Below are 22,189 nucleotides of genomic sequence, written 5' to 3'. Positions count from 1 at the left end.
ATGCTACATGTAGTATTCTAAAATGACTTGGATAATGTGATACTTGGCAATTGTTGTGCTCATGTTTAAGCTCTTGCATCATATGCTTTGCACCCATTAATGAAGAAATACATAGAGCTTGCTAAAATTTGATTTGCATATTTGGTCTCTCTAAGGTCTAGATAATATCTAGTATTGAGTTTTGAACAACAAGGAAGACGGTGTAGAGTCTTATAATGTTTACAATATGTCTTTTATGTGAGTTTTGCTGCACTTGTTCATCCTTGAGTTTGCTTCAAATAACCTTGCTAGCCTAAACCTTGTATCGAGAGGGAATACTTCTCATGCATCCAAAATCCTTGAGCCAACTACTATGCCATTTGTGTCCACCATACCTACCTACTGCATGGTATTTCTCCGCCATTCCAAAGTAAATTGCTTGAGTGCTACCTTTAAAATTCCATCATTCACCTTTGCAATATATAGCTCATGGGACAAAATAGCCTTAAAAACTATCGTAGTATTGAATATGTACTTATGCACTTTATATTTTATTAAGTTGCTTATTGTGCGATAACCATGCTTACGGGGAACGCCATCAACTATTGTTGAATATCATGTGAGTTGCTATGCATGTCCGTCTTGTCTGAAGGATCTATCATTTTAGTGGTTGGAGCATGCAAAATTGTTAGAGAAGAACATTGGGCCGCTAACTAAAGCCATGAATCATGGTTGAAGTTTCAGTTTTGGACATATATCCTCAATCTCATATGAGAATAATAATCATTGCTACATGCTTATGCATTAAAGAGGAGTCCATTATCTGTTGTCCATGTTGTCCCGGTATGGATGTCTAAGTTGAGAATAATCAAAAGCGAGAAATCCAAAATGCGAGCTTTCTCCTTAGACCTTTGTACAGGCGGCATGGAGGTACCCTTTGTGACACTTGGTTGAAACATGGCATGCAAAGACCCGGTAGTCCAAGCTAAGTAGGACGAGGTGCGGGCACTATTAGTATACTATGCACGAGGCTTGCAACTTGTAAGATATAATTTACATAACTCATATGCTTTATTACTACCGTTGACAAAATTGTTTCATGTTTTCAAAATAAAAGCTCTAGCACAAATACAGCAATCGATGCTTTCCTCATTGAAGGACCATTCTTTTACTTTTATGTTGAGTCAGTTTACCTATCTCCTTCCACCTTAAGAAGCAAACACTTGTGTGAACTGTGCATTGATTCCTACATACTTGCATATTGCACTTGTTATATTACTTTATGTTGACAATATCCATGAGATATACATGTTATAAGTTGAAAGCAACCGCTGAAACTTAATCTTCCTATGTGTTGCTTCAATACCTTTACTTCGATTTATTACTTTATGAGTTAACTCTTATGCAAGACTTATTGATGCTTGTCTTGAAGTACTATTCATGAAAAGTCTTTGCTATATGATTCACTTGTTTACTCATGTCATTACTTTTGTTTTGATCGCTGCATTCATTACATATGTTTACAAATAGTATGATCAAGATTATGATGGCATGTCACTTCGAAATTATCTTTGTTATCGTTTTACTCGCTCGGGACGAGCGTAACTAAGCTTAGGGATGCTGATACGTCTCCAACGTATCGATAATTTCTTATGTTCCATGCTACTTTATTGATGATACCTACATGTTTTATGCACATTATATGTCATATTTATGCATTTTCCGGAACTAACCTATTAACAAGATGCCGAAGAGCCGATTCTTGTTTTCTGCTGTTTTTGGTTTCGTAAATCCTAGTAAGGAAATATTCTCGGAATTGGACGAAACTTTCGCCCGGGGTCTTATTTTTGCACGAAGCTTCCGTAAGACCGAAGAGATAACGAAGTGGGGCCACGAGGCAGCCGGGGGCTAGGGCGGCGCGGCCCGGGCCCCGGCCGCGCCGGCCTACCCCCGGGCACCTCGTGTGGCCCCCGCGTTGCCCTTCCGCCTACTTAAAGTCTCCGTCGCGAAAACCCCGCACCGAGAGCCACGATACGGAAAACCTTCCGCAGACGCCGCCGCCGCGAATCCCATCTCGGGGGATTCAGGAGATCGCCTCCGGCACCCGCCGAGAGGGGATTCATCTCCCGGAGGACTCTACACCGCCATGGTCGCCTCCGGAGTGATGAGTGAGTAGTTCACCCCTGGACCATGGGTCCATAGCAGTTGCTAGATGGTCGTCTTCTCCTTGTTGTGCTTCATTGTTGGATCTTGTGAGCTGCCTAACATGATCAAGATCATCTATATGTAATTCTATATGTTGTGTTTGTCGGGATCCGATGGATAGAGAGTACTATGATTATGGTGATTATCAATCTATTGTTTATGTGTTGTTTATGATCTTGCATGCTCTCCGTTATTAGTAGAGGCTCCGGCCAAGTTTGTACTCTTAACTCCAAGAGGGAGTATTTATGCTCGATAGTGGGTTCATGCCTCCATTGAATCCGGGACGATGGACGTAAAGTTCTAAGGTTGTGGATGTCTTGTTGCCACTAGGGATAAAACATTGATTCTATGTCTAAGGATGTAGTTGTTTATTACATTACGCACCATACTTAATGCAATTGTCTGTTGCTTAGCAACTTAATACTGAAGGGGGTTCGGATGATAACCTGAAGGTGGACTTTTTAGGCATAGATGCAGTTGGATGGCGGTCTATGTACTTTGTCGTAATGCCCAATTAAATCTCACTATATTTATCATATCATGTATATGCATTGTTATGTCTTTCTCTATTTGTCAATTGCCCGACTGTAATTTGTTCATCCAACATGCTTTTATCTTATGGGAGAGACACCTCTAGTGAACTGTGGACCCCGGTCCTATTCTTTACATAGCATACAATCTACGCAATTGTGTTTACTCGTTTTCTTTGCAAACATCTTCCACTCGATACGTTTAATCCTTTGTTACAGACAAGCCGGTGAGATTGACAACCTCACTTGTTTCGTTGGGGCAAAGTACTTTGGTTTTGTTGTGCGGATTCCACGTTGGCGCCGGAATCCCCGTTGTTGCGCCGCATCACATTTCGCCACCATCAACCTTCAACGTGCTTCTTGGCTCCTCCTGGTTCGATCAACCTTGGTTTCTTTCTGAGGGAAAACTTGCCACTGTGCGCATCATACCTTCCTCTTGGGGTTCCCAACGGACGTGTACATTTACACGCATCAAGAAGCCGACCCAGGGTGGGGCGGAGCCGTCGCTGGAGGAATTTCTGAAGAGCCTCGACATCAAAGGCGAAGACATTGAAGGACTGTTTGTGGCAAAGAGCAAAGTGGAAGCGTTAAAGGAGGGGGCGAAGTGGATGGCAGTCATGCGAGTCCTTACGTCCAAACCTTTCAGTTCAACGTCGCTGAAGAAGACGATGAAATTTGCCTGGGCTCCGGCGCAGGAAGTGTTTTTCCGGGATTTGGAGGATGGGAGGTTTATTGTACAGGAAAACTGCCTGGGGGATTGGAAGAGGATTACTGAGCAAGGGCCATGGATCTCCCGGGATCATGGCATTCTGATTGAGAAATTTGATGGCAGCTGCCGTGCTTCGGCAGTGGCTTTGCACCGGATTCATGCGTGGGCTCAAATCCATGATGTTCCTGAACTCTATCGTAAGAAGGCTCTGATTACTGGTCTAGCTGCGAGTATAGGTGAAGTTATCATGGTTGATATGAACAGTATGGGCTCGGAAGGAGGTGATTATGTGAGAGCCCGTATTTGGCTGGATACAAGGAAGTGTCTGACGAGGTTTGTCTCGTTCAAACCGGAAGGAGGAGAGCCGGTGATCATGCGAGTCAAATTTGAGAAAATCCCACGGTTTTGTGCTGTATGTGGCCTCCTCGGCCATGAGCAGGAAGAATGTGGGACAAGGGAACATGCACCGTCTGCGGTGCGTTTTGGTAAATGGCTCTTGGCTGACACTCCATGGAATAGAAGTCAGCTGTACGGACCGACGGCTGCTCGCCCAGCGGAGAAGAATAGGTCAGAGCAGAATCCACTATCTGGTGGCTGGGGTGGAGGGCGTGGAGGACGATCTGGTGCAGGTCGGGGCACCGGTGATGGAGGGCGTGGCCGTGGCACAGTATCGGCTACTGTCGAGAACAGAAAGCGCACGTCAACGGATGCCAGTCTGACAGAGGTGAGCCCTGGGAAGGAGGGTGCTAAGGACGCGGTCTCGGGTCCTCTGCTGCTTGAGTGGAAAGCACCGGGTGTCATGTACGTGGTGCCTGATCTGGGTGCACAGAGGAAGCTGGATTTTGATTCGGAGGGTGCTGAGAAAAACTATGCACAACCCTCGGGTACTCCTCCGCCTCCACCTTCAGCAAGAGAGCAAAAAAGGCCAAAGAAACATACCACACCGAAAAAAGACAAGAGCGTGACTGCTAAGGTGGCCTCCACGTCGGAGGGCCACCAGTCGAAATGAGTGTTTTAAGTGCAAACTGCCGTGGTCTTGGCGGAGCTGCGGCAGTTAGAGATCTTCGCATTCTTGCGGAGCGTCATTCCCCATCGGTGCTTTGTGTGGTGGAGACCCAGTTGCAACAATCTCGGGTGGAGGGTTTATCTAGTTCTTTAGGTTTTAATAAAAGTTTTGCTGTTAGTAGCTCCGGCCGCAGTGGCGGCATTGGTTTGTTTGGAATAATGATTCAATAAAGATGGAATTGTTACCTTACTCCCAATACCATCTTGATGCTATTGTTACAGAGCAAGGGAAAGAGCCTTGGCGCCTCACTGTAGTTTACGGAGAGGCTCAGGTTCAGGAGCGCCACAAAACGTGGGATATGCTCAAGTTTATACGTTCGTCTTGCGACCCTCCGTGGCTGTGTATTGGAGACTTCAACGAGGTCCTCCTAAGCGAAGAACACGAGGGCGTGAACGAACGGAGTTGGAATCAGATGGCAGGGTTTCGAGAAGCCATTGATGTGTGTGGTCTGTGCGATTTGGGTTTTCGTGGAATGCCATGGACCTTTGAAAAGAAGGTGACGGGAGGGTCTTACTGTCGGGTGAGACTGGATCAGGCCCTTGCTTCGGCCTCATGGTGTGCTCGTTTCCCAGAAGCGGAGGTACATCACCTACCGAGGTATGCGACATCAGACCACTTACCAATTCTGCTAGAATGTTCCCCTCGTCGGGCCTCCTGACGCGGTGAGCGGCTATTCCGGTATGAAGTAATGTGGGAGACTCATGAGGGTTTCTCTGACATATTGTCTGACTCTTGGAATGCCGTGGAGAAGTGCCAAACAGCAGAAGCGTTACAGCAGAAGCTAACATCTGTCTCATCCAACCTCTCTTCTTGGGGCAAGGAGACTTTTGGGAGTGTGAGAAACCAGATTCAAGTTCTACAACAGGAGCTGGGTACTTTGCGAAGCCAGCATGACAGGGATGGGCCGTCGTATACTGAAATTAAGCTAGTAGAGCGACTAGCCGAAGTCCTCCACAGAGAGGAAGTGATGTGGAGGCAGAGATCGAGAATTCAGTGGCTTGCAGAGGGTCACAAGAATACAAGGTTGTTTCATTTGAGAGCAAGTCAACGGAAGAAGAAAAATCGGATTGTGGAGTTGGTTAAATCAGATGGTACCACCACAACAAATGAAGATGAAATGGGTAGAAGTGCAAAGGAGTTCTACCAGAATCTTTACTCGTCCGAGGGAGTCACTGGGATGGAGGAGGTTTTGAACTGTGTACCATTGAGGGTTGATAGAGAAATGAACAGCAAACTTGATGCTCCATTTTCGGCTAAGGAGATTAAGGAGATTAAGGCTAAGTGAACCACTTGTTGTTCGCGGATGATAGCCTGCTGTTCTTCAAAGCAAGTACTGATGGAGCTAGAGAGATTAAAGATGTCCTCGAGAAGTACTGTAAGGCCTCAGGACAAAGGATAAACATGGATAAGTCCTCAATCTTTTTTAATAAAGGTTGTCCAGGTGTGGTTAAGGAGGGAATCAAGGCTGTGCTGGATGTGCAGCGTGAAACCCTTAGCGAGAAGTATCTTGGGATGCCGTCTGATGTGGGACGATCCGAGAGTGGGGCTTTCAAATATTTGAAAGACAAAGTATGGAAAAAGGTGCTAGGCTGGATGGAGCAGCTACTGTCAGTAGGAGGGAAGGAAATCCTGATCAAATCAGTTGCACAGGCGGTTCCCACCTTCTCCATGTCATGCTTCAAACTACCAAGGGGTTTATGTGATCATATTAACGCTATGTTGCGGAGTTTCTGGTGGGGTAGCAAAGGGGGCAAGAGAAGTACCTGTTGGGTCTCTTGGGAGAAGATGACACAGCCGAAGTACGCAGGAGGCTTGGGCTTTCGGGATATTGAGATTTTTAATCTCGCCCTGTTGGCTCGACAGGCCTGGCGTCTGGTACAGGAACCGGCATCACTAAGTGCTAGAGTCCTCAAATCGGTATATTACCCGGAATCAGACATCCTCAATGCTGAGCTGGGGTCGCATGCATCACAGATCTGGAGGGCGATTTTGGAGGGAAGAGATGCTCTGAAGTTGGGCCTCATTCGAAGGATACGTGATGGCAAATCTACACTTTCTTGGCAGCACAATTGGCTTCCAAGAGATGAGAGACTCTCACCAGTAGCACCAAAGAAACAAGGAGCGCCACGACTAGTGAATGATTATATTGACAACACCTCGGCGACATGGGACAACAGTAAGGTTGATGAGTTTTTCCTGCCCATGGACGCAGACGTTATCAAGGGTATTCCGCTCTGTACCAGAGTCCAAGAGGATTTCTGGGCATGGCATTTCGAGAAGAACGGTGTATTCACCGTGCGCTCAGCTTATCGGACTCTTGTACATGTCAAAAAAACAAGAGAGGACTGGCTTGATGGGAGGCCTGCCTCCTCGAGCTCAGTGGAAGAAGGAAAGGCTTGGACTAAGCTCTGGAAGTGCGAGGTACCCTCTAAGATTCACATTTTCTTATGGAGGTTGGCTCAATGCTCTCTTCCAACGGGAGATGTCCGACACCACAGGAATATGTTGCCCTCTAGCGCATGTTCTATATGTGGCCAGGAGGATTCTTGGCGGCATTCACTGGTGGAGTGTACTATGTCTCGATGTGTTTGGGCCCTCTCGAACCCTACTATCGTCGAGCACATGTGTATCACGACAGAGCCTTCCGCCCGGCAATGGCTGTTTTCGATGATGCAGGCCATGGATCATGAAGACTTTACACGCCTGGCAGTTACAATGTGGGCAATATGGTACGCGAGGCGGAAGGTCATTCATGAGGAGATCTTTCAGAGCCCCATGACGACACATCTGTTCGTGGAAAATTTCTTACGTGACCTTGGTACAAACACAACCCGAAAGGTAAGACCCATGACAGCTCGGCAAGCTGCACCGGCAACCAGGTGGATCCCGCCACCGGCGGGTTCTTGCAAGGTAAACGTTGATGGCGCAGTAGCGAAATCGGTGAGGCGAGGAGCTGTAGGTGCGGTCTGCAGATCGCATGCAGGGGTGTACCTGGGAGCATCAGTTGTTTCCATTGATGGGGTGACTGACCCAGGGTGTCTCGAAGCAATGGCCTGCCGAGAAGCTTTGGCACTTGTTGCTGATCTAAATGTGGGTTCAGTAACAGTCGCTTCGGATTGCCTGGAGGTAGTGAAAGGTTTACATGGCAGGCATATGGGAACCTCAAGCCACATCCTACGCGAAGTACAGGACGCGGCAAGGATCAAAGGAGGTGTTATTTTCTGTCATGAAGGACGGTTTGGGACCTCATTACCTGTAGGGCGTCATGTTTGGCTTGGTAACAGGCCAGATGGCCTGGCTTTCCCTGTAAAAATCAGAGTTATTGATTAATACAGTGGTTTTGGTTGTGCTCAAAAAAAAAAAAAAAAATTCTAGCGACGGATGACTCCACCGAGAGCTAACTAAGTTCTGGATTATCCGAGAGCTAGCAAACACCTTACAGTAAAGTTAATTCAACATGTAGGAGCCGGAGGGAGTGTGCCGCATGCGTGCATATGCAATTGTTACCCCGGACGATGATGATGCACACCGATTAATTTGTCATCAATTGTGCCGAGGGAAATCGAAGGCGTACAGTATCTCAAGGCTGGGAGCAGTGCGTGTGTTAACAAGCTCGATAATGTTCTCCCCTGCATCCCCGAGCATCTTGTGCGCCATCTGCAGCCAGACAAAGGTGAGGAGCTCTCCTCCTCTGGCCAGCTGCGCCGCGTGCATCTCTGGCCGGGACTTCCCGGCGGTGTACATGATGAGCCTCACCCACATCTCTCTTATTTCCTCTAGCGCTTCCCTGTGCGTCCACGTCAACATGTGCTGAACCGCCTCGCCCAGGAAGGCCTCCTTAAAACTTCGCAGAACGGCTGCCTTGTCGCTGCAGTTTGCTCTTTCCTTAACAACCTTCCGCATTGCTTCTAGTGCCAGCTCCGGATTGCCGGCGGTGGCCTGCACCATGGAAGCCGGGTGTGCAACCACCAGGTAGAACATGTAGTTGGATAGTTTCCGGCAGACACTGGCCAAAGCAATCATATCCGTATCCATGGTGCCAACATGGCTCATGTATACCTCCGTGAAGATATGCAACCAGACTACAAAACCGCTGAAATCGGCGACGCCCTCCCTCATACGATTCTTCAGGAGCTGGCCAAGATGCGGCCACTGCTGCTGGCTTGTACTTATTGATCTATCCATGCCACCATATGATGCCGTCCACTTGGTAATACATTCTGTGATCTCCTTATCGACCGCCTCACACTTCGTATCTAACAGCTTGCTGATCCAAAGCACCTTGTCTTCGCCACCAGCTCCAAATGCTCGCGCCACCTTCCTGATAAGCCTCATCACACATCCTGACAGGCTACTCGGCTTCTCCCCGCATCCCATGTAGCTCAGGAAGCTGTATTGGCCCATGCTGTTCGACCACAACGGCCTTTCCTCTGGCCATCCAATAATGTTGCTGGATACAAGAGTCCACGACATGTTGGCGAGCCAACGGCATTTCCGTTGGTCCTTCAACCAGGCCCAAGTCCAAGGTGACGCCATCGCCATCACAAACACAGAACAAACTTCCAGCAACAAGACTCCGGCAAATAATATGTAGGTGATTAAGATGTCGACTCTGTTGTGCCGCCGCTTATCGCTCGTACAGAAGAGCACAAGTGCAACTGTAGCCGATACTTGAGAGATGCAGCGGAGCACAGTGACACTCCTTGTCCGCAGCACTGCAGCCTTGGTGTAGAGATCATGATACATGATGCCAAGTTCAACATTAACAAGCTTGACCAACTGTGCTTCATTCAGTACGTGTCCTGCAAGAAAGATTGCTTCGTAGCCTTGTATCTGGTATGGCTTATGCCCAGCGAATAGATGTCGGATGCTCGGTGATGAATCCAGGGCAAAACGAACAATGCTAGAGTAGCTAGCATCCTGATTTAGGTTAGGCTTCTTTCCTCCTTCCCCATTGAAGCCATTGATGATCCCGTACTTCAGAGCCAATGTCCTCTCCCCATACTTTATAATTCCAGCAACAAATAGAAATACACCTGGAACAAGAAGCTGCACATTGCGCCAACCAGGTGACTTCCAAAAGACATACAAGGCTAGGACTACTTGGATTATCAAATTCAGCAAATGCCTTAACCACAAGTTGTTGTCCTCGATCGCGAAAGCAGTGATGGTGTCCTGTCCACCAAGATGAATGAGGAGGAAAGGAGCCCAGAAGAAGGCCAACGGGTGGTTTTCTGTTAGTGTGCCAGACTCTTGGGTGTTGTGCTCCTCATTCTTTGAGAGAAAACCAAGGGCATAAACTGCTACCATGTCTGCCCCCAGGTAAGCTATCCAGATGGTGCCTCTAAGGAGCGTGTTGCTGCTACGCTGCCGAAGGTTGCCGCCAGTACCAAACAAGAATATCTGTAGCATAAAGCTAAGAAGCACAAGTTGCTGGATCTCCCACTCATTAAATAGTTGCAACAAGCTCTTCATTCTTTGGATTTCCTAATCACCGAACCGCTGGGGGTAAAAATAGTAAGTATACTTCAGTGTGGCTTTCACAAAATATGAAAATCTTCTTCACAATTAATTGAGAGCCATTTTGCATGGTTGTCGTAGTTCTTAATAAAAAATAAAAAAATCAATTCGCATGCAGAACTAACCTATATCCCAAAGATGCAAGAATGATGTAGTATAACTTAAACTATCATAAGTTGTGGTATATGTCAACATTCTAAACCTTTGCTTTACCGTGTACATGTTTACATGAATAAAACACAGAAAGACTGCTGATTTTTGTCAAAGTACACGAGTTGAATAAACAAATAATTGCCAATCAATATTTATCAGTAACTGCAAAGTTGTTATGAATCTATTTGCACAAAATTCCACATATGGATCTAATACCGATGACTCTAGCATCTGAGGCAATTCAAGGTCTAAAATTTAAAGCCACATGCTGATCTTCTATCAGATGTGCAAAGCTCTTGTTTCTGTGCCTTGGAAAATGGATTGCATAGATGTAATGCTTTCCATCTGAAATGTGATACATACTTAATTACTGAATAATGTGTAACCCAAATATGCATAGTCAGCCTTGGTCATTCCTAAACCCTGAATCCTCCACAGCCGGTAAGAAAAATATCATAGGACTTAAGAGTGCAACAACAGAAATGAGATAAACTAAGCCAAAGATGCATGAGCGTACCTTAGAAAAGATATGCGGATGCGTCTCCTACTTCAAGAAAATGCCACCATATTTTCTTTCTATCTTATTATGGTGTGTGAAAGGACCCAGTTAGCATAAATAAACTTATATATAAGCCAAGGAATAGCCCTAGGTCTCTCTGTACCTTTCTTGCATAGAAGCAGCCAGCAGAGGAGTAACAAAGCACAAGATGTAGAGTAATGTCCCTTTGTACGTTCCTTGCAATGGGAGCAAAGGATAAAGAATTAAAAGTACGCTAAAGGGTAAAGAACTAAAGTCTTTTCTTAGTACTAATGCCTGCTACTTTATTCTGGGCCATGAAGCTGATCAACATTTCCTTTTGGCTAATTTGTAATAACCAACTTGTTTCCAGCTGACATGTTTCTTGTAGTAGCTGAGGAGGAGTAAGATGGAAGCACCAGACTCGGAGATGTTTCCCTTTAATACCTTTCGTCCGAGAAGAGCAAATGGGGAATTGATACGCTGCACTCCTTGGATTGCAGGTTTTTGTAGGATATCCGAGATGATCAATTGTCGTTCTTCAGGTGGAGGATCATCCCCTGGTCTCTGCATCTACGGTGTTTCCATGGATCGATTGTATCTCTTTATTGATTGTTGTCCTCAGTTTACTTCCAGATTTGATTGTATTAGATGCTACACAAACACCATGTTATTTTGCTTCGTATATCGTACAATTTGAGCATTTGACTAGTAATTAAGACTGTTTAGGTGGTGGAAGGAAATAATTATATGTATGTGGTGATGTGCAGTAAAGCATCAATGATCAATGTGCATATATAGTTGTCTCCTGCTGGAAAACCCTAACCCCTCCCTTCCTTGGCGCTCCCCAGGGCGTCGCCGGGGGGCCAAGACCCATCCACCGCCGCCCCTCCCTCTGCGTCCTCTCTCTCCCTCCGTCGCTGGCCACGGTGGTGGCGGGCCCCATCGCCAAAGTGCCCGGGGGGGGGGAGGGGGGTGATGGAGGCGGCGACCGGCGGTGGCAGTTGGGGCAGCGGCTACCGGTTTCGATGCGCTCCGCGTCTTAGGGCAGCGACCCTGGACGTGCAGCGACAGCTCCTCCACGGCCTTCAGCGTTGGATGGTGGTGGCGCTGTTGGATCTTGTGTCCGCCGAGATCCATCGTCGGCTTCTGCTGGCGGCGCGAGGAAGGGGGCGGCGATTTGCGGGGCGAGGATGGTGTGGTTGCGGTTCTGCCGTCCACCGATTCCTCCTTCGTCGTCGTCGGTCAGCGGATGGTGGCGTGGGGGCCTGTTCGTCTGCTTCGGGTTTGAAGGTGGCGGTCCTAGGGTTCTTCTTCTGCGAAGATGAAGACCTACCGGATGCTGATCCATTTCATCCAACCAGAGTGTTGAGTTTCGGAAGACTCCACCGGCGAATGGAACAATGCATCTTTTGCCTGGAGTTTGCTGGATCGGGTGATATTCGGTCGCGCGCACTCATGCTTTTATTCCGACCGTTTGGTTCTGGAGGGAGCGACGCGAAGCTCTTTTTCTGTGTTGACATCAAGTGACTATGGATCCATGATGAAAGTCAGAAGAAGACAATATCATGAAGGCCGGATGGGAGGACTAGCTAATGGAGATTCAAGTCTCCGCGCTGTTGAGGGACTTGCTTGGTGTTTTGGGCTTCACAACAGCGGTATGAAAGTGGGGGCGACCGCATATGTGAAGTTCAGAGTCCTACCTTTTAGTGTGAAAACCCAAGGTCTCGCCTTAACTGGTTGTGCCTGGCAATAACCTTGTTGAAGGCATTGTTTTGAGAGCGGTGACTATCTTCAGGGTGAAAACCTAAGATATCTGGTCAGGCGACGACGGTGTTGGAGCACTGTTCCTTTTTTGGAGGCGTCGCTTTTGAAGAGTCTGTATTTCAGATGTTGTCTTGGTGGTGGATGTATTGCTGTTGTTAGGTCTGGAATACTGTAGCGGGACTTTTGTCTCTCAGTTTTTTTTTCTATTTTTAGATGTGTGCATCCATACTGCCATTAGGGTGTTGTGTTGTTGCAGAGGGTAGGTGTAATTGATATTTTTTGATATTAATATATTCCTTTTATCGAAAAAAAGTTATCTCCTGGCTTGCACGCCAGTATGCATCATACTTACGAGACCACGAGGACGAGCCAGAGTGCGGTCGGGCGGTTGATTCAGTAATTCCGCTGTTACCAAAAAAATCGGTTTTATACCCCCTCCATTTCTTTGTACTCTGCATATATATGCTACGTCTCAAGTCCAACTTCTTAAAGTTTGACTAACTTTGTAGGAAAAAATATCAACATTCACAATACCAACTCAATATCATTAGATGCATTATGGTATTAACTTTTATGTTGTAGATGTTAATATTTTTACTATAAATTTGGTTAAACATTACAAAGTTTGACTTAGGAAAACACTTATATGCGGAGTGAAAAGAATGGAGGGAGTACCAACTGGCAGGAGTATTATATTTTCATACTGTGACAAAAACGAAGAAACAATAGCAACAAAATATTCAATCTGGTTATGTTTTTTCTTTTGCGAAACACAGTACAACCAAAAACGCTCACACATACACGCACACACTCACCTGGTCACCCCTGTGAACGCACGCACACCATACCCCTATGAGCACCTTCAAGAGACTGCGTCGAAGAAACTGATCCGGCGGGTCTTAAGATTGACGAAGTCACGACGGAAACGCCGCCTCCCACTGAAAAATATTCCTCCTTTCTAAAACACCAAAGTATCAAATCTGAAATTTGAACTCTGTTATGTTTTTCTGGTGGGATTTGATATGCACAGCCTTAAACAGACGTACCAAAATATTAAAAAAGTGTGTACATGATCCCTGTAGGTGGCCTTGTCCATGTTAGCCCTGTTCATGACGGGGAATCTGGCCACGTCAGCTCAGCCCTCGATCAGCGTGGTGGCGCCGCCGTGGTTGTTCGACTCGATGCCTAGGCCGTGCTTGAGGAGCTCGCGGGTGGCCCCGCCATGCAGCTAGGCATAAGAGGTTTTTTTCTTGAGATAGCTAGGCATAAGAGGTTGCCACCTGCATGCGGGGTCTATTGGAATTTGGTCTTGCGCCTTAGCCCATAACTCAATACAAATTTTAAAATTCTCTTGCCTCATGTGGGTATGGAAGACGGTGGACTAAAATTTAGTCCCACGTTGCTAGGTTGAGGGAGATGTGGAGTGATTTATAATGAGGTTGTTATAGTCCTTTTAAGTGAGTGAGAAGAGAGAGCATCGCGTACTCCTCTCATCCGTCGCCCGCCTCGTCACGCACGTTACGACTCGTCGCTCCTCGGGTTGCGGGAATCTCGCCCAACCAAATTTATCTTTTCGCTATTCAGAAAATTAATTATGGTATTAATTACGAGTCATTAGCGAGCGCGTTATCGTAGCCGTTTCGTTTCGGATTTTCTGGATCGTGATGTGCCAACTCAGACATGGGCTGCCCCACGACCTTCCTGATCCACACTGTATAAACTGGGACACTAATCCTAGCATGTACGAGACACGTATGTGACCGCCTCTTTCTAGATCCTTGCGCCGCCGCCTTCGTCTTCCTCATCCCATCTGTCGACGTGTACCGACCGATGTGACAGTAGATCTTCGGAACCCTGTCTCTCTTAAGTCTGTACGGGTGAGGAGCAATCCGGTTTTTGGGAGCACTTACACGCGACTACTAGCAACACGATATTGTCCGACAACGAGTTCTCCCATGATGTCGTTGTTGATCAAATTGCACCTTATGTGTTTCTGTCTATCATGTTTCAACCTTTACTAGAATTTCTTGTTCTAGTTTCTACGATAGATGCATTCCATCGTCTTGTCTAGAGATCTTCATGTTTAGTTTGCTTGAGGTTTCTGTGGTCATGATTTATCAGTTATTTATTATTGTCTCTGATCCATATTATTTGATGTTAAAATTGATGTATCTACACCTAAAATATATCTACATACATCTATATTAGAATCAAGTATAAATAAAATTAAATGTAATTTACTTATATATTCAACACGATCCAGACATGGCGTAGGTGGTACATGATGCTGAACAGCTTGTGATGCCGCGCCGCGATGGCCTGCCACAGCCGTGTTGCCCTGCACGTCTGTGCTCGACACCAATCGCGAGCCATTGAAATTATTTTTCTCAGGCCGAAACGTATCATGATCGTGAGAAATGATCAAGACGACGACAAGTGATCTCTTACCTTTGGTGCTCACGTTGCAGACGTGCCTGAGTAGCACCAGCACGCACTCCTCGTACCCCTTTGAGGCTGCGATGTGCTGCCAGTGGCACAGATCAGCTGTTCAGTGCACCGTCTCGCGAGACAAATGGTTCGAATCGAACAGGGAATGCCCGTCTAACTCTCACCCAGCTAAGTACTTGGTCTCCCTCCTCCACATACCGGGCCGATCCAAGGCCTCTCTGCCAGAATAGCCGGGCCGGAGTAGGTTGCGGTGACGCACCGGAGTAGTTAGGTTAGGTTTTCTTTTAGGGTTCTTGTAGATTTCCGGCTCTATGCCGTGTTCTGGGCGTATGCCTCATAGTAGTGGTGGTGGCCCGGATCGACGCCATATCCAGGGCCTTGTAGGGCTGCTCCTACTCTTGCTAGAGCTCCTATGGTCGGAGAACAGCGGAAGGAGGAGCAGAGCCACCCCCCTCAATAAATCGGCGGTGGATCTCTGCTGGCGCTGTGGAGGCCAAGATGAGATCTTTCACCCGGCCGCGGCGGCGAGGAGGAGAAAGAAGAAATCTTGGTGTTTCTTGCTGGCGGCCCTTCTCTCGTCCGGCCTTGGAGGCGAGGGAGAGCGGGGAAGCGGAAGACCTCTCTCTACTCCGACAAGATCCAGGTTTGTCCAGCTCTGCTGTTGGATGGGGTCGATCTGCATCTTCTTCCTCTCTCTGTCTCGCCATGGAGGTGCTGGGAGGAGAGCAGAAGTTGGGTAAGTTGCTGCCTGAAGGGTGCTATCTCCTCGAGCTCAACCACAGAAGAGCCATCTGGGCTCCTGTGATCTTCTGCCGGTAGGGCAGTGAAATTACAACCTCCATGACGGAGGCCTTCTTCGAGTCAGCGGCTGGAGCTCGGCACCTCCTCTTCATCAAGTGGTGTGTCCCCGGTGATCTGAAGGTGACCAGCGGCTTCGACTCTTCGTCGGAAATGGAGCTGTCGAGCATACTGCTCCGGTTCCTCGGTGGCGACGCCTTGAGGACGCCGGCGATTGGTGGCGGCGGCACTCAGGGACCCGATTGCTTTTTCACTTTTTATCCCAGGGTTTTTTCCTGTAATTCTAGAGGGCCCTTCTTCAAATTATTGGTTTCTCAGGGCGAGAGATGTTAGGGGTCCTCTTTGTAAATTTTACCTGCCACGTATGGATGAATGAACTTCTGGAGCCCTCTAGGCCCTGTCCTTGTGCAAAAAAAAAAAATCGAATGGGGAATGGAAAATTTGTTACTCTGCTCTACTTACCAACGCGATTCTTCCATATGAGTCGCCGACGTCAGGGTCCATCCCAGCGATTTGATCAAGGAAAAGTTACATAATGACAATTGAAATACTTTATAATCCTCATTTTCATACACCTAACTTGATAGATATGTTACTATATAACTTGCTATCATTTTCCTAAAGCACATATAAATAACACTATAACACATTATTAACTCGAGATAATATTTTACTCTGGATTATATATTACTCTAGAACCTACTACCATTTTTATAGAAACATACTCAATAACCTCTATGTTTATTGAAATTATGAATATACAAGGATACATGGAGATCACAAGTAGATATCATCGTACCACACAAAGGATCATAAGTTAATATGCGCGTTACTATGACATGTGTGGTTTGACTAGATTTAAAGTGAATCCCATTGTGATGGAAATAATTTATTTGAACACCTAAACTATAATAACATTATTTTTACAAAAATAATTTTTATGCTAGAAAATAAAATATATTTATAATGAAAAGAACAAAGTTAAAATTGTATAACAAATGTGCACCTTGCTATATAGAAGCATAACTACATAATTTATTGTGCAACTTATGCCATTAGGTAATAGTTGACATAATGTATCAAAGAATGCATATCACTAAAAATGACATAACATTAGTGGTGAAAGGAGTTTCGAATGAAGTAAAAAAATTTAGTATAAAATATTGCTCGGATGACGCCGATGGACAGCTATCACTCTTGCTAAATTTTATTAAGGGCCCAAACGAATTGTCTGTGTCCGTTCCGCTCCCCTCTGACCTGCCTCCTCCCATGGCGGCTTATACATCCATCTCCCATTTTTCACCTTGCGTTCTCTCCAACCCACTTTAACCTGCTGGCTCAACAACACATATGGAGCGAACCACTGTGTCGGGTTTTCCAATAATTTTAATTTTTTTCATCTGAATAATGTCTACAACAATTTTTATTACATCAAGCAAAGAAATTAATTCATTAGTGATATCTTTAGACTAATAAAGCTACAATTCATCTTGCTATGAGTGGTTTATGTATTAGGCTATATGCTATAATTATATTCATGTTAATATATACCTTCAATCTTCGTAACTGGTGAGGTGCCTACTGTTGGAGATATGCCCGAGAGGCAATAATAAAGTAGTTATTGTTATATCTTAGTGTCCATGATAAATGTTTACATCACATGCTATAATTGTATTAAGTGGAAACATTGATACATGTGTGTTTTGTAAACAACCAGAGTCCCTAGTAAGCCTCTCGTTTAACTAGCTTGTTTATTAATAGATGATCATAGTTTCCTAATCATGAACATTGGATGTTATTAATAACAAGATCATATCAATAGGTGAATGTTGTGATGGGCGCACACCCATAGTAAGCATAGCATAAGATCAACTCATTAAGTTCGTTTTGCTACAAGCTTTCAATACATAGTAACCTAATCCTTCGACCATGAGATTGTGTAAATCACTTACACCGGATGGATGCTTTGATTACATCAAACGCCACTTCGTAAATGGGTGGTTATAAAGATGGGATTAAGTGTTCTGAAAGTATAAGTTAAAGCACATGGATCAAGAGTGGGATTTGTCCATCCTGATGATGGATAGATATACTCTTGGCCCTCTCTGTGGAATGTCATTCAATTAGCTTGCAAGCATGTGACTAGGTCACAAGGGATGATATATCATGGTATGAGTAAAGACTACTTATCGGTAATGAGGTTGAACTAGGTATAGAGATATCGGTGATCGAACCTCGAATAAGTAAAGTATCGCGTGACAAACAATTAACATGCTTGATAAGCTACCCAAACAAACAAAGGGAATCAGTATCGTATGTTAATGGTTCATTCGATTACGAAGTCATCGTTAATATGTGGGAACCATTATGGATCTCCAGGTCCCGCTATTGGTTATTGGTCGGAGAGGTGCCTCGATCTTGTCTGCATAGTTTACGAACCGTAGGGTGACACACTTAAGGTTCGATGTTGTTTAAGTAGATATGGAATATGAGATGGAGACCGAATGTTGTTCAGAGTCTCGGATGGGATCCAGGACATCACGAGGAGGTCCGAAATAGTCCGGAGAATAAGGTTCATATATGGGAAGTCATTTTCAGGGTTATCGGAAAAGTTTAGGATTTTTCAGTATTATACCATAGGATCTAGAAGGTTCCGGAGGGTACCATAGTGGGGCCCACCTATCCTGGATGACCAACATGGACCAGAGGGGGTCACATAGGCCCACATGGGCCAGGCACACCAGCCCTCCAAGGCTCATGAGGCTAGATCAAGTGGATAAGATCAAATCCCTTGAAATAGGGACTTAACACACATGCATAACACTGATGCTAAAATGTCCTAAGACAAATGATGTGAATTCTACTTATTTGTGGAACCTCCTGTTAGGTCATGTTAGAAAGGAACACATGAAAAAACTCCATGCAAATAGATTTTTGGAGTCATTCGATTTTTGAATCATTTAGCAATTGCAAAACTTTTCTAAAAAAGAATGGCTGAAACACCGTTTATAGGCCAAGAGTTAAACGGGCAACTAACTTAGTGGAAACATACATTATGGTGTATGTGGTTCATTGGGCATAGTTGTGTGCGGAAGATTCTCCTACTTCATGAAAACTTCCACCAATGAATTGAGTGTATATATATGGATATATTCATTTGATGAGGAAGAAGTTCAAAACATTTGAACAGATTCAAATAAATTTCAGCATGAAGTGGAAAACATCGTAATAGAAAAGTCAAATATCTATGATTGGATCATGGTGGAAATATTTGAATTACGAGTTTTAGCGAACATGTAAGAGAGTTACGAAATTGTTCCACAACTCACATTTCTTGGAACACCATAGTTATGATGGAGTATTCGAAAGACGTATCCAAACCTTGTTGGATTAATGATGAGATAAAATAAAATAATTCCATTATATTTTATGGATTATGCTTTAGAGACTACTGCTTTTACACTAAATAGAGCGTCATCATAATCCGTTGAAATGACACCATATGAGTTATGACATGGGTATAAACCCTAATAGTCCTTTCTTAAATTTTGGTATGCATAGCATAAAGTAAATGAGTTTACAACCAAAATTGGATGAATGTCTTTGTTGGTTGTCCCAGAGAACAAATTGAGAATTCTTTCCACTATGAAGTCAAAAACAAAAGTGTTTGTCGATGTTACTTGCTTATTTCCAAGAAATTATTTCTAGCGAAGTATTTGAGTGAGAGGACAATGAAACTTGATAAGGTTGATGAACCTAAGAATGATGATCAGAGTAGCACAGCATCGGAAATGGTTCCGGAAGCGGCCACGACGATCATGGCTCCCATGTCTACAAAGTGTTATAGTCGTGGAGATCAAAATACCTATTGAACCTTGTAGGTATGGTTTACTTTGTGATCAAATAAATGATTTTTGGACAAAGGATTGATTTTTGAACAATGATAAACCAACTACATACAAAGAAGTTATGGTGGGCCCTGACTCCGTTAAAATGGCTGAGAGCCATAAAATCCAATATAGTATCTATAATCAAGCTTGGAGTTTGGTAAACCTTCTGAAGGAATAAGTATTTTTTAATAGTAAATAGATCTATAAAATTAATAGACTTGGATATAATATCCTTAAAGAAAGCTCGACTTGTCGAAAGAAAGTTTACGAGAAAGTTCAAAGAGTTGACTGCGATAAGATTAGCTCTTCTGTAGCGATGGTTACAGTCTATGCGGATTAGTCTAGTAATCGCTACATATTTCTATTATGAGATATGTTAGTAGGATGGCAAAAATATATTCCTTACCAGAAGTGTGTATTAAGAATATATACAAGATACAACCAAGAGTTTTGCTAGTCCGTTGAATGCTAGATAGGTATATAAACTTCAACTGGATGAAGTGAGTATCACGGAGTTGGAATCTTCACCGGATGAAATAATCAAAAAGTTTTGATTTGATCAAAAACGATGAAGATGCTTGCATTTGCAAGAAATAAGTGGAAGCGCTGAGACATAGTTATAATATTATTTGTGGATGACATATCATTGATCATAAATGCTTTAATTATGTACTTGATGTGATTAAAAAGTTTCATTGAGAATTAACTTCAATGAAAGAATATGGACTAAGAACATATTTAGCGTCAAGATCTATGAAGATAGATTGAAGCGCATAATAAGTTTAAGTCAAAGTACATAGAATAAATATTGAAGTAGTTCAATATGAAAACGTCAAGAAGGTCTTCTTTTCCATGTAGAGGTTTGAAAAAGACTTGAGTTTATTTTACACTCAATGAGTAAAAACACATGGGATTTTAGATCACGAATAATATATGCACAATCAGATGTCCCATGCTCTAAAGTTCATATGATGGTCATTGGACAACAGTAAGAATATCCCTGAGAGCTTTAGAAGAACCAATGATATATATATAGTTTTGTATGGGGTAATGACAAACAAATCGCTATAAGGTGTTGCACCGATATTAGTTTCGTCACATATAAAAATGAATTTCAAATGTCAATTATGCTAAGTTTTCATTAAATGGTAGCACAATGCTAGATTTAGATGAATTCTAAATATTGTGACGGATACTACAAATGAAGGCAAAGTATATCATTGTTTTGACAATGACCGAGGGTGTTTGAGTTGAGGAGTTCTTTGAGAACTTGGTGTAGTTCCATTATATTTTGTGTGACAGTATTGGTAACATATTTCAGACCGCGGAATTAAGGTTCCACCAGAAGACTAAACGTATACGATTAATGCCGACTTATTTTGAAAGATGAGTGATGCGTGGAGATGCAAATTAATTGCAAAATACATACGTTTTTTAGTGTGTCAGATTCGTTGACTAAAACCTCTCCCGTGAGCAAACATGATAAGCACCAGAAGGCCATGGTGTTAGACCTTTACAAATGTAAACTAGATTATTGACTCTAGTGCAAGTGGGAAACTGTTGGAGATATGTCCAAGAGGCAATAATAAAGTAGTTATTGTTATATCTTAGTGTTCATGATAAATGTTTACATCACATGCTAAAATTGTATTAAGTGGAAACATTGATACATGTGTGTTTTGTAAACAACCATAGTCCCTAGTAATTAGCTTGTTTATTAGTAGATGATCATAGTTTCCTGATCATGAATATTGTATGTTATTAATAACAAGATCATATCATTAGGTGAATGTTGTGATGGGCGCACACCCATAGTAAGCATAGCATAAGATCAAGTCATTAAGTTCGTTTTGCTACAAGCTTTTAATATATAGTAACCTAATCCTTCGACCATGAGATTGTGTAAATCACTTATACCGGATGGATGCTTTGATTACATCAAACGCAACTTCGTAAATGGGTGGTTATAAAGATGAGATGAAGTGTTCTGAAAGTATAAGTTGAAGCGCATGGATCAAGAGTGGGATTAGTTCATCCTGATAACTGATAGATATACTCTGGGCTCTCTCGGTGGAATGTCATTCAATTAGCTTGCAAGCATGTGACTATGTCACAAGGGATGACATATCACGGTACGAGTAAAGAGTACTTATCGGTAACGAGGTTGAACTAGGTATAGAGATACTGATGATCGAACCTCGGATAAGTAAAGTATCGCGCGACAAAGGTAATCGGTATCGTATGTTAATGGTTCATTCGATCACGAAGTCATCGTTAATATGTGGGAACCATTATGGATCTCCAGGTCCCGCTATTGGTTATTGGTTGGAGAGGTGTCTCGATCATGTTTGCATAGTTCACGAACCGTAGGGTGACACACTTAAGGTTCGATGTTGTTTAAGTAGATATGGAATATGAGATGGAGACCGAATGTTGGTCAGAGTCTCGGATGGGATCCAGGAGATAACGAGGAGGTCCGGAATAGTCCGGAGAATAAGATTCATATATGGGAAGTTATTTTCAGAGTTACCGGAAAAGTTCAGGATTTTTCGGTATTGTACCGGAGGTTCTAGAAGGCTCCGGGTGGTACCATAGTGGGGCCCACCT

This window comes from Lolium rigidum, chromosome 4 (genome assembly GCF_022539505.1).
Source record: "Lolium rigidum isolate FL_2022 chromosome 4, APGP_CSIRO_Lrig_0.1, whole genome shotgun sequence".
NCBI classification, from domain to species: domain Eukaryota; kingdom Viridiplantae; phylum Streptophyta; class Magnoliopsida; order Poales; family Poaceae; genus Lolium; species Lolium rigidum.
The sequence above is the reverse complement of the archived record's forward strand: the minus strand, read 5'-3'. Positions refer to the sequence as shown.